Here is a 14,646-nt window from a genome sequence, read left to right on the forward strand (position 1 = left end):
GTATGCATTTCCTTTTCTTGATTTGCTCCTCCATTTCTGTTCTAAGGCCTGCTCTGCCTCTCCTTTATGCTCAGAAAGTTTGACAGTTTTTCTTCTTCTCCCTGTTAACTTCACTGTCTTCTACACCCTCGGCTCCCTGCATTGTTTCTATTTCTGTGCTCATGAAGTCGTTTTAAAGATTGCAGTATGTTTACGGATTTGAGCTGTGTGTCATTTGGCCACTCGGTCTGAGGTCAAAGGTGCAACAGTCTAAGACAAATGAACCTTTGAGAGAAAGCTTATCAAATCATCTTGTTACCCCATGCTATGTGGTGCTATGTGGTGCTAAGGCTTACTCAGAAACAAATGTTGGTTCAACAAAGTAGGTAGCCAGATCAACTGATGATCATGAGCACTCGTGTACTGAAGTTGTGAGGGAGAAAGGGAAATTGGAAAGTAGATAATGCAGTGACTGCTCTTTTGAGACTTCACCCAAGATTCAGGACTGTAAATTAGACCATGTGTTTAAATGGGTGGGTGGGTGTGTGCGTGCGCATGTTTGTGTGTGTGTGTGTGTTTAAAGGAAGTAAAAGAGTCACTTCAATTCTAGAGAAGAGTGGCATTGCCTTATTAGCCAATGATATTGGACTGTTTAAATCAGATGACCCAGAGGAAGAGTCTAAGGAAGTCAATGACGCACATCACTCTGTCACGAGGGTCTCTTATACACACACACACACACACACACACACACACACACACACACACAAGCAGAGCAGACATTGCAGATTTATATATAAATCTGCGAAGTAGAAAAATGGAAGCTTCTCAGGGTAAAATGAAGGAAGAAAAAAGTAAGAGGAAGACATCAAAACTACAGAAAGCAAACACAAAGAGACCTATGGAGAAAAATAACAGTGAATGCTTGTTTTCATGCTTATCTTCTTCACTTAATATGTTTTACGGATGTTTTTCAGTGGAAAATGTGGCTGTATTTTAGAAATCATGCTTTTCCACTTAAATTTCTGGCATTGTTCAATAAAGTTGAACAAAAGTAAGACAAAGGCAGCAAGAAAAGTAATTACAGAATATGTGAAAACAAACGGCATACAGGAATAGCACACATGAAAAGAGGAAGAAATTAGTAACAAATAGTTCTGCCTGTGAGAGAAAAAAACTTCTGTACACTTGTGGGTGTATGTTAGCACTCTAGTGCTTGTGGATTTTCTGTTTTTTGTGCTCCATAGCTCGGCAATCTTATACTGTGTAACACACAAATGCCTATATGGTCTGTGTAAACGAATCACAACACATATCCGTAACCAAGTAACAAAAGCGGTAGGATGATGAGTATCAAAATTTGCACTCCACTTTCTAACTCAATACATGTCATACACACACACACACACACACACACACACACACACACACACACACACACACACACACAGAGAGAGAGAGAAACACATCTGTTTGTATTGCAAAGTGCCTTGTTGCTCTGACAAATTGCCAGAAGGTTTGACTGACAGGATTCCCTGGGGTATGCCTTTCTTGGCAGTGAGAGTGAAGCACATACATGCACTGTGACACACACACACACACACACACACACACACACACACACACATATACGTAGTCAGTATTAAGGGATGGAGAGGGAATGAACTTGCTTGGTCTGACTCAGTTTGTACAAAAAGCACATGCAGAGGAAGGCTCAAACTGTGTTTGTGTGTACTTGTGTGTAAGTATGTTTGTGTGACATGGAGTGTATAGGAAATCCATTTGAGACTTCCTAATTAATGACAGCAGTGCATGCTGAACAAAGACAATAAGAAACAGTGGTAGAAAGCATCTACAGACTGAGTCAATCAAATAGTTACAAGCTTCACATTTACAGAAGTCGCTCTTGTCTGGAAGACAGGATAGAGGATGGCGCACGATGAGACTAAGAGACAGATGAGGAGGCATGAAACAAACAAGAACTCTCTTGAGAAGTAAAGAGAGAAAATGGCCTTAAATGGAAGACTGCTGTAAGACTACTATATCTAACCCACAAAAAGAAAACACTTTGGGATTAATCAGCTCTCTCTAATATTAATTAGGGAAGCTGTTATTATCCTTTTGTGCCAAGTATGTGTTGGCTGTATATTACGATTTTATTCAAATATTCATTAAAAGATATTAAAAAAAGAGCAGAACATTGTGATCATTGTGATTATGAATTCAGCAATAATCAGCATAAGTGGTTACGATGGGACTAAAGAATATCTTGAGATATTTTAGAGCAGCTGGTGTTCTCAATCACGAACAAAGTGCACAAGGGAGAAATAAAAGAAATGCGTAAAATCTGTTTTGCCTCCTATTTATACTGGAACAAAGCGTATTCTTTTAACGAAATGTGCAATAAATCTATTTACTGCTATTTACTTAATAATCAAAAGAGAATGGCTGGTCATAGGGTGCAATATTTTTTTTAGCAACAACTCCTCACCTCAAGTAATTACAGCTGCTCTGATATGGAGGACAGCACATAAATTGGCCATTTAGCTATTTATTGAATAAAAGAAAACAACACTTGAGAGGAACCTCAGACAATAGAAATGGTATTCTTCTAATAAAACATCTATTGAATGGTAAATGGCCAGGTTCTTACGTGGCACTTTTCTACTTTACTTGAACACTCAAAACATTTTATACAACATGCCTCATTCACCTATTTATACAAGCACTTTTTTCTACACTTAAGTGTGTGAAAATGGACAAGGAGATAGATAGAGGGGGGACAGGAATGATAACGGATGGAGCCAAAAATATGTTAGGGGAAAAAGCATTAGAGAATACATTTCTACAAAGAGAAAATATAGATATAAAATTATCATTATTGTATTTCCAGATTATTATATTTCAGTAGTGATACAGTCACTCACATTATATAAAAAAATGAATCCGCCTATATGATTGATCACGTATGAGTTCAAAAACCTCTTTCTAGCTCTGTTTTTTATCTTTCGTTGTGTTCTTTCATTCCCTCTTCATCCTGTTCTCTGCGTCTTTCTCTCTGTCTTGTTTTATTCCTGAGATATACCAGAGAGTCCCTAGTCAAAGCAATACCATTACATTAATGGGGTGCCTCAAACAGTAAATACTGAGAACAAGCACAATGAGAATACAAATTAACTGCACAAGAACACTCAATGGAGAACGGAAGGAGTAGAACAAAACAAGTGAAGAAAATTAAACATGGAGTGAGGAAAATGAGGCGTAATTGAGATCATTTTGAGATTGCATACATTTCAGCTGAATTTTCCTCTTATTTTTTTTTATGACAGAAATAGTGCAGCTACATCTGCTCCTCCACCTTATCTCTGTGTATGCGACTACTGTAGGAGAGAGAGAGTGAGAGTAAATGTGGTGACATCATGCTGTTGACTGAGAGGGCAAGTTATTTATGGGAGTCCATATCCTGATTGAGAGACGAACATTTCCACTCATAATCATCCCCTCCATCTCTCCCCCTCCCTCAATGTCTCTCTGTTGCCCCCTCCATCCTCCTCTCTCCCCAACTCAATACTTCATCCTCTTTCTCTAATTCAGTCTTCACATCATCCACACTTACCAGCCTCATGGTTTATTTTATTTTGTTTTTTTTTTAATTTTGCCATCCTTCTCCTCCTGTTCAGTCCCTCTAATACTTTACATTATTCCATCCCTTTGCTCTAGATACTTTTTTGCTTTCACATCATTGCTTTCTCCACTAACTCCGTAATCCATCCGACAAGTGATCAGCAGCAGATTTATCACCCGTGACATCATTTGCTGGTACACCACTGTCACTAAATGTTTTTGTGCGCTTCATCTCTGGCCTTTGCTGAGTCTCTGTACCTTACCCTCCATCTGACTGCTATGGATTGAAAAGAGAGAGAGGAAGATAGAGAGACTCATGAAACAGAAAGTGGTACAACAGGGTGAAAGTAGGAGAGAGAGAAAAAGAGAGCAGGAAAGTAAGAGGTTAACTCCTGCACTAATTCCATGGTATTACAGCTGTCAAAGCTGTATCTATTTCTTAAGCTTTCGACACGCGCTGCCATGGCTTTCCAACATGCCTGGGCGTATACTTTGCTAAACTGCAGCCATATTTATCCATACTCTTTTGAATACATCATGATAAATGCTGAAATTAAATCAATCCTGGCATTTTTTCACCATTTATCATGCAAGGCTGCCAAGTCTAATTTAATTCATGTGCAGATGCTCATCTAGACATACGTAATTAGCTTTAATAGCTGCAGCACTCCAAAAGCAAGATGTCAGACTGAAATACAGTATACATATACCTGGGTGCTTTTTAATGCTTGTATCTCCTACTAATCCAGTACAGTCTGTCTATATCACTGTGTGTTTTCATAAATTAAGATCCAAATGGGTGATTAAAATGACTTTTTTTAAATCATTTTTTTAACTCACTTGTAGTGCAAATGCTGCAGTTTTTGGTTGGGAATGTAGGATCTTCTGCAGGATGACTTCTTATTAAAATCTGACATGCAAACTAACTATATTATAACTGATCATGTATATTTGCATCAAGCTCGACAAATGTACTGTAAGACAAGTTGATTGAAATCACACAAACCAAAAAAAAAGTCATAGGTTTTTAAGCCAAAGAAATGAGAGAGGTTTAAAACAAGTTCCATTCTAGTGAAAAGCTGTCATGGCAGCAGCAATGTTTTTGTTGGTAATTCTAAAAGTCTTGAGCACACGTTTAGAATTACCAGAGACAACTTATTTGGAGCAATTATTCATGGAATTTCGCTGCTTTCTAATGTGTTATCAGAGAAAATAGACAGCTGCTGTAAATTATAGGTGATGCTGGTGTAGTGTGTCTGCTTTCCTGGCTGTCTTGTATGTTTAAGCCATGTATGTGCAGAAGAAACCTCAAGTGCACTCATTATTGTGAGTAGCACTCAAAGTAATCAGTGTTCCTTATTTGGCACATTGCTTGTATTAAATTCAAGATGGAGCTCAACCAATTGATTGACTGACTGGATTGGCAGACAGGCAAAGTGAAGTAGCCTAATTTGATCATGATTTTGAAACACAAAAACAAATGTTGCCAAAAGAATACATTGAAAACTAAAAGTAACATAAAAAAAGAAGAAAAGAAACTGGTCAATAGCCAAAACAGTCCTGAGATAAATGTAGTGAAATGTTTTTGTTTCACTGAAAATATTTGGGTTAATACAACCTAAAGTAATGAAGTTGTTGATATGCTCTGTTATTCCCAACATGCTACTAGGTCATGTTTGAGACCAAAAGTTCTTAAATGAAACCACAAATGACTAAAATACATTTTAGCGATAATGGATCAAATGGACTCGGTACTGATTTTCAGCTACTCCTTTCTAAAGTATTTATCCATTTTTGATTAAATTGGTTTTGTGTGAATTGGAACATCAAATATGACATGGAAAATTTCAAATGATATGATATTATCTCTCTCTGACCTTGGATTATACCTTTCAAGTAGCAGGGAATCCTGAACATGTATTAAATTATTCCTTTCATTTATTATCTTCTGCTTGTCCGATTAAGGATCACAGGCCCGTGAAGCCTATGGCATCTAACATAGGACAAGAGGCGGGGTACACTCTGGACAGGTCGCCAACCTGTTGCAGGACCAACACAGAGGGACAGTACAGCCAATTTAGAATCACAGCAATTGCCTTAATAAAGTTTGAGGGTTTTTTTTTTTTTTAATTATTATTTTAGTTGAGGTAGGATCTGTGTAGATTAACATCCAACTCCTGAAGAAAACAGGGCATTTCTTTCTCTAACAAATTACTTTGTTCTCGTAAAGTTATTCAATGATTTATATGTGTTGAAATAAGGAAATATAGATATCTTGTCAGGCTAAAACTTGAAATAAATACTGGAAGACAACTACAATATAAAGAAAAACTAAATTATCAGTTTTCGTTTAATTCTTTGTCATATCATAAGTTCACTTCAGCCGGAAAATACAAAATGTGAGATAGGAAAAACAAATATCTGTAGAATCCATTAATGTTCACTACTAAATATTCTATAATTTGTCCACTATAGATTTCGGATTCCCGACTGCCTGATATAATCTGTCTGGTAATGGCCCATTTCCAACCAATCACTGTTTTATGCCAAGATATGGAATCTCAGAATCTCGCTATCTGAGTCGAAGTGTTTGTTTGTGTGCTATCGGACTTAGTGTGTGTCTATGTGTATTGTCCCATCTAACTCTTAACTCTTAACTCATTAATCTTTTAGCAGGCATTCCCAGTAAGCCTTTGATCAAAGCTTGACTGGGAATCCCAGTAAAGTCATCACTCTCTGATGGCTGCTTCCCAAAACTCTGAAGCAGTTAAATAACATGCACATTAAAATTTTATCTTTCAGTTTTCCACCCAAAATGTATAAATGAATTTGAAAACTAGATCTGTAAGCTTTAATGGAGCACAGCAGGGAAGTTCCTGAAAACTGACACTGACTGGCAGCAGTGCAGTTGAAGGTCCTAATGGTTCAAACAGTCATAAAATAAATATTGTATCGATGGTTTTCCATAAAACTTTGAGGTTTAGTCTATAATGCATTTTCATAATAATAAACCCATTTTACAAAATATGTGGCTAACCACCATTTTTTTGCCATATTTTTTGTTAATTCTCATAAACTTGTAGTAACATATTAAAAAATTGTTAAAATATTAGACTATAAGTCTTAACAGATGTTGCTATATTACCCAGAAACCTCTTAAATTACAGTTGATAGAATGTAGAAGTAGAACCCCTAAATCTCAGTTGAGTTCTTCTGATATGGCCCTTTAGAAGTGAAAATGAACACTATATGTGAGAGCCGCACCAGAACTCAAATGAGCAACAAGTTTTCTTCACTGCATCTTCTCACGACCTTGCTTTATGTCTTTTTTTCTTTTACCTCTCCACCTCATCCACCTTTCATTAACAGCATTCAACATACAAAGACAACTTCCCTGATCTCTGACATTCAACTCCTGAAAGTGGAAGTTGCAGAGGTACTTTTTTCAGCCTTTTTCTCTCTGTTCATCTCTGCTTGTATATCTCTGTTTCAAACAGTCTCAAGATGAAAGTGTAGGAGAAAGCGCAGGTGAAGCTGCCCTTGAGCAGCATTATATTGCACTAGCCAGCATATACACTCATGCCAGGCTTTACCCAATTCTTTAAAGGAATAATATGAATATGCTGATGTGTGCGTTGGCTAATGTGAGTCATTAGCGGAAGTGCAGTCTAATGAGGCTTACAGCAGGTCACAGTTAACCAGTGTTTAATGACAAATAAATAGTGAATGGATTGATGTGATTGCTTTAGGGTCAGACAGCATTCAGCATTTTAGACTTATAACAGTATATTTCTGCTATTGAGCATCTATGGTATGCGCACACAAAGCTTCAGATATGCTAGTGTGTGAGTGTGTCCGTGTATGTGTGTGTTTCTACTTACTAAGAGACTAACTGCTGGTAATCCTATCCGAAAGTTTTCAGTTATTGCTTCACTGACCTGAAACCAAAATGTGAGTGAGAATGTGTGTGTATGTATATATGTGTGTGTGTTAACACACATTAGTCATCTGGTGTGCAGGTGCTTCTCTGTATGTCCGTATTAATGTATATAACTGATTCAAAATACACTAAAGTGTGTTTGAATAAGTGCATGCTCTGCAGTGCTTGTGATTATGTGTGCCGACAGTATAGACTGCAGTGTATGTGACCCTGTCTTGGCTGTGGTCACTATAAAGACTTGTATAATTTACTGCTGTGCAATAAATGACCACCTGTGTTTGTGTGCAATCAAAAGATTAGGTCAGGAAAAGAAAGCAGAAGTAAAATTAGAGGTTGACTCAGGATTGAGTCTTTGGGAGGTTAGGAATTTTAAGTTTCAATTTATTGACTTTACTTAAGAGGATGTAGTGATTCTGACATACTGTGATGTGCACTCCTTCTAGAGTGTGCCATTTAATGTGCCATACAAACAGAAACCTAAGCACTTTTGCTTTCCATACTGTATATCATGCCGTAAAAGGCCTCATGAATATACATAGTTGTACATTTTATTTATTTTTATTTATACTTAATTTATGGCGTTCTTTTTCTTCCATAGTACAGTTCATCTTGTAATGCAATAGCTCATTTCTTATTAAATGTAGAATGCTGCGTATCATCTAGAGTGTTTATTTTACAAATAGAAATGCAGCTTTTTTCTTTTCTATGCACTCTGCTTTATGACTCCAGTTCAATGTATTGTAAAAAGAAAAAGAAAGACAGATAAAGGCATAAAAACATTAAGGTGGACAATAGCTAGTTTTTCTTTTGCCGACAAAGTAAGAATAAAAGGTTCTACAACTGTGGCATTTGAAAGAGGACACTAGCAGAATTGATTAAAAATAAAAGAGCTAGCTGTAATTTCAAAGAAATCAACTTAACAAATCAATTTATTTTAGTCATTAAAAGAAGCATTTCATTCGTAGATGAACAGAATGTCCCCTACTTTGAATCGAGTGACCATTTGCAAGATAGATTTTCTGTTTCCAAAGCCACTTTGTTGATTCTAACCCATTAAATCTCAAGTTGTGTTTTGCTGTGCCATTAAAATTACTGAGCCCCCACTAGTTCCCCCAGTTCCTCCTGATAGACTGTTCAATAAGTTAATGTTGCCAGGAACCTAATGTAATTCCTGCTAGCATGAGCTGAGTTTTGGCTAATGTTGCTTTGCAATAAAACTTTGTTCCAAGACATTGGAACTGAATCACAAGAGCCTTAAAAGGGGTCTTGGGCCCTCAATGGTGCAACAGTTCTAAATATACACATTTAATTTGATCTATTGCGGACAGAAAGACCTTCAGTGTGATGCATTGGGGGGAGAAAGTGGCAGAGTGACAGAGGGAAAAGATTACCATTTATAACACTGAACTTCAGTTTAATTTAATTCAGCTCAACTTTATTGCCATTGCTCTGAACTTAAACTGTTCCCCTTTGCTCAAATACACAAAGAAACAAGAAAACAAAAAACAAAATTCTGAGTGCAGTGACGCAACTGAACGAGCATTGAAAACTGAGCAATCGGTCAAGGCAGAAACTACAAAAGAAGGCAAAACAATAGAAAAAAAAGAAAGAAAATCAGCCGAACTGCATTTAATGTTTATATAAACAATCAAATTTTGTCAAAAAAACCTGAAAAAAAGCAGTAAATTCATTTTATAAGAAAACTGCTAACACACTGCTTCAAAACTAATTAACTGTGCAAATTAATTGATTAATGATATTAATTAATATTAATGGAAGAACATTTTCTTAAACCCCTTTGTTATAGTGACCTTTCACAGTTTTGTCAGTAAAAACTTAACTGTTTTTAAAAATTGTATCTGGAGTGAATTCTATCTGTGATTGCTTTGAGGTTGTTTTCCACGTGGAAAAGATTTTATTTTATTGTTGCAAGGAATGAAAAAAGGCTTGTCATGTCCTGTCACTTTGAGCTCGTGTCTGTCACTTTGTATTTCCTTAGAAAACTTTTTTTAAAGGGAAAGTCAAGGTGTATACCAGAGCTGTAAGCCAATACCTGTGTATCAAAAAAAGAAAGAAAGAAAACAGCAATGACTGAAGTTTACAAAAGCTAAAAAAAACAAAAAAAAAGACACCACAATATTTCTGAAAGAATTGGTTGTCCTTGTAGCGGAAAGGGAAGTGAAGCTCAGAGTAAGTGTGTGCATATTTGTGTGGATGTGCATTCTCAAGAGACTGTGTGTGTGTGTGTGTGTTTGCATGTGCATGCATGTGTGTTTATATTTATTGCCCATGACATTGTGCAAGGACAGTCCTATCTCTCTTGGCGGTAGTATGATTTCCTGTGGTGGAATGGATTCAAACGGAAAAGAATTCGCTCTCCAAACCCTGAAACTGTATTGTCTGGGGACAATAGGCTCCCTCCATTCCTTTCAAATTCAAATTCCCAAAGCTTTCTTGTCCATCATACTGACAAAACACCGTCGACAGCTCAGAGATACCGAAAGTCCAGAGAGGCTTAAAGGCTTGTGGCGGAGAAATTGTGTCGTCACACCTAAGATAACGTTTTCATCCACAGGAAACCATACTAACTACATAACATTTTGTTTGTGAGAATTAATTAGTGTTTGGGCTTTTTTCACTGGGTACAAACCACTTGGGAACCTTTGAGTCACAGCATGAGGGGTATTTGCATTGCAGAGTAGCCTTGCGTAAGATTGCAAATTTGTAGACTGTGGAGGTCATTTCAAGCAGGACATATTTTAGTCGCCGTCTTTGTTTTGTGACAACAAAAAATGTGCTAATATGGTATATGTTGAAACAAAATATTAAATAACAAAGATCCTCATGAGGAACAAACTGCTCTACATGGAGGGAAAAGTGAAATTGAATCTGCAGAGTGGTTTACGGCTTCATATTACATTTCAGTAGACTTGAACAATGCAAGTGTGTTGCAAAACAGTTTATTCTATTATTAATAAATAACAGGCCACCTCTGTACAATAGCCATACACCCTTGAGCAAAACACAGAACCACAGCCTGCTCTGTCACTGTCAGAGATGCAACTATGCTGCTGCTCTGGGACATGGTATAATCTACTAAGGCTAACAGGTCATTATGGAGTGTAATGTCCTGTCATAGCCTAAGTGACCAGTCATTGGATTTCATTTAGACACCAGTAATAGGATAATATCATCTCTGGATAAAGTGCCATGAATTTTTCACCAGAGCAAACGGTGTGGGTGATGCTGATTAAGAGCAGGGTGTGTCTGTTTAAAAAGACTTAAATTCAGATGTCATGAAATAAAGTGATACAAATAAATAATACATAAAAAGGAAAACAACTGGGGGCACAGAAACACAACGCAGCTATCTTCCTTCTATCCCCTCGAATCCATTTCTCAATTCTTGTGCATAATAATGCATTACATAACCTGAGACATGACGCTATAATATCTGCCCACTGGCAAACACATTAATGGGCAGTGCAACAGTTCTCCAAATCCATGGTTGAGTTCAACACTCGATTCAATTTTTGGGCCACAGTCCTGTTCAAATCTTTTCTTTTCTTTTTTTGTTTTGTTTCTTCATCTCTCTTCTTAAAAACATATCAACAGCTCTAAGTGGCATAATAACAAGACATATGTGTCAGAGCATTATAATGTTAAAGAGCTACATAGATTTATCTGGCTTCTCTAATTTAGAAGTAAACATAAGCTATTCATGGATATCTCGGTGTAAAATGAAGTATCAAAGTATCAAAAACGGTCAAATTCCAAGAGTTGGCAAAATATTCTCTGCTGCTCATATTTCAAAATTATTGTTAATTTAAGCAGTAATGAGATCATGAAGGCATACTTCCAAAACGTAGGCACCTTCAAACATACCTGTGTTCCTAAAAAAAATGCAGTTTTTAAAGTAAGTGGTAAGGTAGTGGCACTCAGGCAGTGTAAAAGAATATAACCATTCACTTAGCTTAGAATAGTCTGTGCCTGCTATACTTCCTCCGCAGCATCACATGGGTAACCATACTGTATTGACCAGAGCTATCTACACACACAGAAGTCCCCCTCCTCAAACACAAACATACACACACACACAGTTTAGGTAATCTAGTAACGGCAGTATTGAGCTTTTGGTTGAACTTGTGCTCTCTAACCTTTTCCCACATATTGTACATTGGCACCCACACACACACTATAGAAACAGTTCCTTTTTAATGGAAGCTACAATCAGTCTACATCCCAGGACATCCATGTGAGAATGTCTATTGGGTTTGGATTTCTTTTTGCAGCATGTCAGCATTCCTGAATCCAAAACCCAAATTTTTCATCAAAAACAAAACAAAAAATAACCTATTTTAAATCAGATATTCAGTGCAGCACTGCTGCCATTTTTAAACCATTCCTTAGAGGCTTTGTTCTGACTACTTTGATTTAAGCGTTTTTATTTTGCACTGGATCTAATTCTCTATGTCAAAATGGCAACACTTCAACTTAAATTTAAGTTTGGAAAAAGTTGCAGGGAGCCAAAATCAGGTGAAGCAAGTGAAGACTGCGTTGCTTTGGCTGTTCGTTTACACCAAATGTTCTCCCTCAAATGCCTCAGAATGTTACAAAAGAGTTATTACATTAACAGAGTGACCCAAGGGGATGAATTCACAATGCACAAACTGGTGAAAGCTGAAAAAAACTATCTGACCTGAAGCATTGCTTGAGCAGTGTGGACTTCTCCACTGAAGATTGTTGTTTGGTTTTTGTTTTTTTGCAATAGCAGATGTGCAAATCTAAATTTGATGGAATTGTCCAAAGGTCCGCAAGCAAGCAATCTTGATGATAATTTAAAAGAATGTGTGTTGTTTGCTTTTAATGAGTGTAGTCAGAGAACTACACACATTTAAAATACCAAAGATTTCAGAATACAAAAAGTCTTGATTTTATATGGTGAAACAATGTTTTTTTGTGACTAAAACGGGGGGGGCGTTTCCTTATAATTCCACCAACTCTTTCATTGTCCTTAATGAATGTCATTAATTGTAGAATGTGTTTAGATTGATATGTGGCGTTGCTTTTGATTTACACAACAGCTGATAGAATTATGACTTCTGCTGCCTTTTGCTCCCTTTACAAATATATCTACAGTATGAAATGCATTCCCCTTCTCTCCCCTCTCACACTTATTAACATACAGCACATCTTCTTAGATTCTTAGATTTTGGCCACTTCCTGCATCTCTCTTTCTCATACATTGTACTTATTTTCTAAGAAGGTTGTGAAGTCTTTCAGGAGAAAGGCCCCATGATTAATTTTTGACTTTTACACACTCTAGCACTGAATTACTTTAGCGCCTATGAACATAGAAGTGTAATTTCTTGTCTTTGTGGGGCTCATCTGACTTGTATCCTTAGTGCTAACTGCCCCATTTAACTGCCAATAATCACAATAGAAACAAAACAGCTCACACAACCAGTAAGAGCATTTGTCTTTTCAGAGTAGTGCACAAATTGAAGCAATTAGTGTTCACATAGAGCAGCTCATGCACTCATTGTTTTTACAGACATTTCCTGTTAAATTCATAAAAACAAAACAGCAAGCACTCTTTGGCCACTGTGGCTAAAATTACCAAACCTTTCTGTCAAATTTATGTCATGTTTTATGACACATGTAACACCTGCCTCTTATTATTTAGAAATTTGAACATTTATTTCTCTTCAGCTATGCTTCATGACTTCAGCATGTTTAACGTTTTGCTGTTAGCCTCTGCAGCATTAGTTGTGAGAAGTTAAGTTTTAAAAATGTCAGTTCTGAATTGTAATTGTGAACAATGATTTGACACTTGTTCATAAGGTTGTATTGATATTCCAGTGTGAAAAGGAAATTTACAAGTCTTGCATAACTTTATACTGAGCAGAAAAATGTTATGGTTAAAAAATTGTTACTTTTGAATTTATTTTAAGAGTTATGGATCATGTCATTTTTTTCTAAGAGAAGCGTATAACCTACCGCCAAAACTACTTTCTAGCCAGATGCATTAGTGCCTTAAAGGTAAAACATGAAAGCACATGTGTGCTCAAACAAATGGACATTTTCAATATACTTTACTTCAACAAGTATCTGAAGCATGACTACTCCTGTCTTCAACTATGGGATTAACACACATACTGTCATGTCTTCAGTACTGCAATACAGTGTGCAAATGCTTTTGCACAGGTGAATAGGCATGTCCATGCTTCTTGGTAAAGTTTACAAAGTTTGAAAAACAAATTGTTCCAAAGGTCCAAAGATTTATTTGCTTGGTTAGACCTTGGTTTGTTACTAATTGATCAAAGATTGGGTAGATTTTTACTGGAAAATATCACATTAAGCTTGGAGGCAGATGTTTTCAATTTTAAATGAATCCACTCTAGAGAAACTTTGCCAAAGTAGAGGGGTTTTTATGTGTGGCCAAAATAAAAAAACCAAACAAAACCCTTACATCTCCTGAAACCGTAGTTGTACGGTCACTGTGGTACAGAATATGGTTCTATTGCATCTTCTTTTAGAGGAAATTTGAAGGATTTGTCTTCTGCTGCTGATTTAGAAAGTTTTGTCATTATATTAAAACCCCCTGTACCAGACTTGTACAGCCCCTTCTGTTTCACTGGGACATCAGACCTTCTTTTAAAGTTAAATTTAAACCAGAAAAAAAGATTATATTTTAATTTTATAAAATTGTTTTAAGACATCACTTTGGCTAGTGTTTAAACAAGCTGTATCTTTACTTGACGCAAAGCAGAGGTGGAACTTGTGCAAAATATATGTCAGGTTTCATATCATTGCTGTCATAGTAATGCAGTGCTTTACTTAATTACGTAAAGTAATTCAGTACACTACTTGTTGCATTACTTCGCATGACCTGACTGCATTGTCACATTAGTACCAGTTGATACAGACATCAGGCTACAGTGGCTACAGGCCACACAACAACAAAACTCTATATCCTAATGAGAACACATATACGATTTTTCTTTTAGTTTTTACGTATAAACAACAACACGAAGAAAAGCTAAAAAGCAGCGCAAAGCGATTTTAAAGGGTTTTGGCAAGTTAGTCTACTGTAGAAACTT

General features: G+C 36.6%; 1 protein-coding gene across 5 annotated transcripts in view; it reads left to right on the forward strand.

Moving 5' to 3' along the window:
- Positions 1-14,646, forward strand: part of cntfr (ciliary neurotrophic factor receptor) — a 223,666-nt gene that overhangs the window by 89,556 nt on the left and 119,464 nt on the right. The window contains exon 1 of one of the 5 annotated variants that reach the window (XM_085169229.1): positions 3-7,039. The exons of the other annotated variants lie outside the window; for them this stretch is intronic. The gene's annotated coding sequence lies outside the window, so the exon portion shown is untranslated. Of the gene's footprint in view, positions 1-2; positions 7,040-14,646 lie in introns of those variants that run through there. 5 annotated transcript variants of the gene reach the window in all.

The sequence above is a fragment of the Neolamprologus multifasciatus genome, chromosome 7, assembly GCF_963576455.1.
Source record: "Neolamprologus multifasciatus chromosome 7, fNeoMul1.2, whole genome shotgun sequence".
NCBI classification, from domain to species: Eukaryota; Metazoa; Chordata; class Actinopteri; order Cichliformes; family Cichlidae; genus Neolamprologus; species Neolamprologus multifasciatus.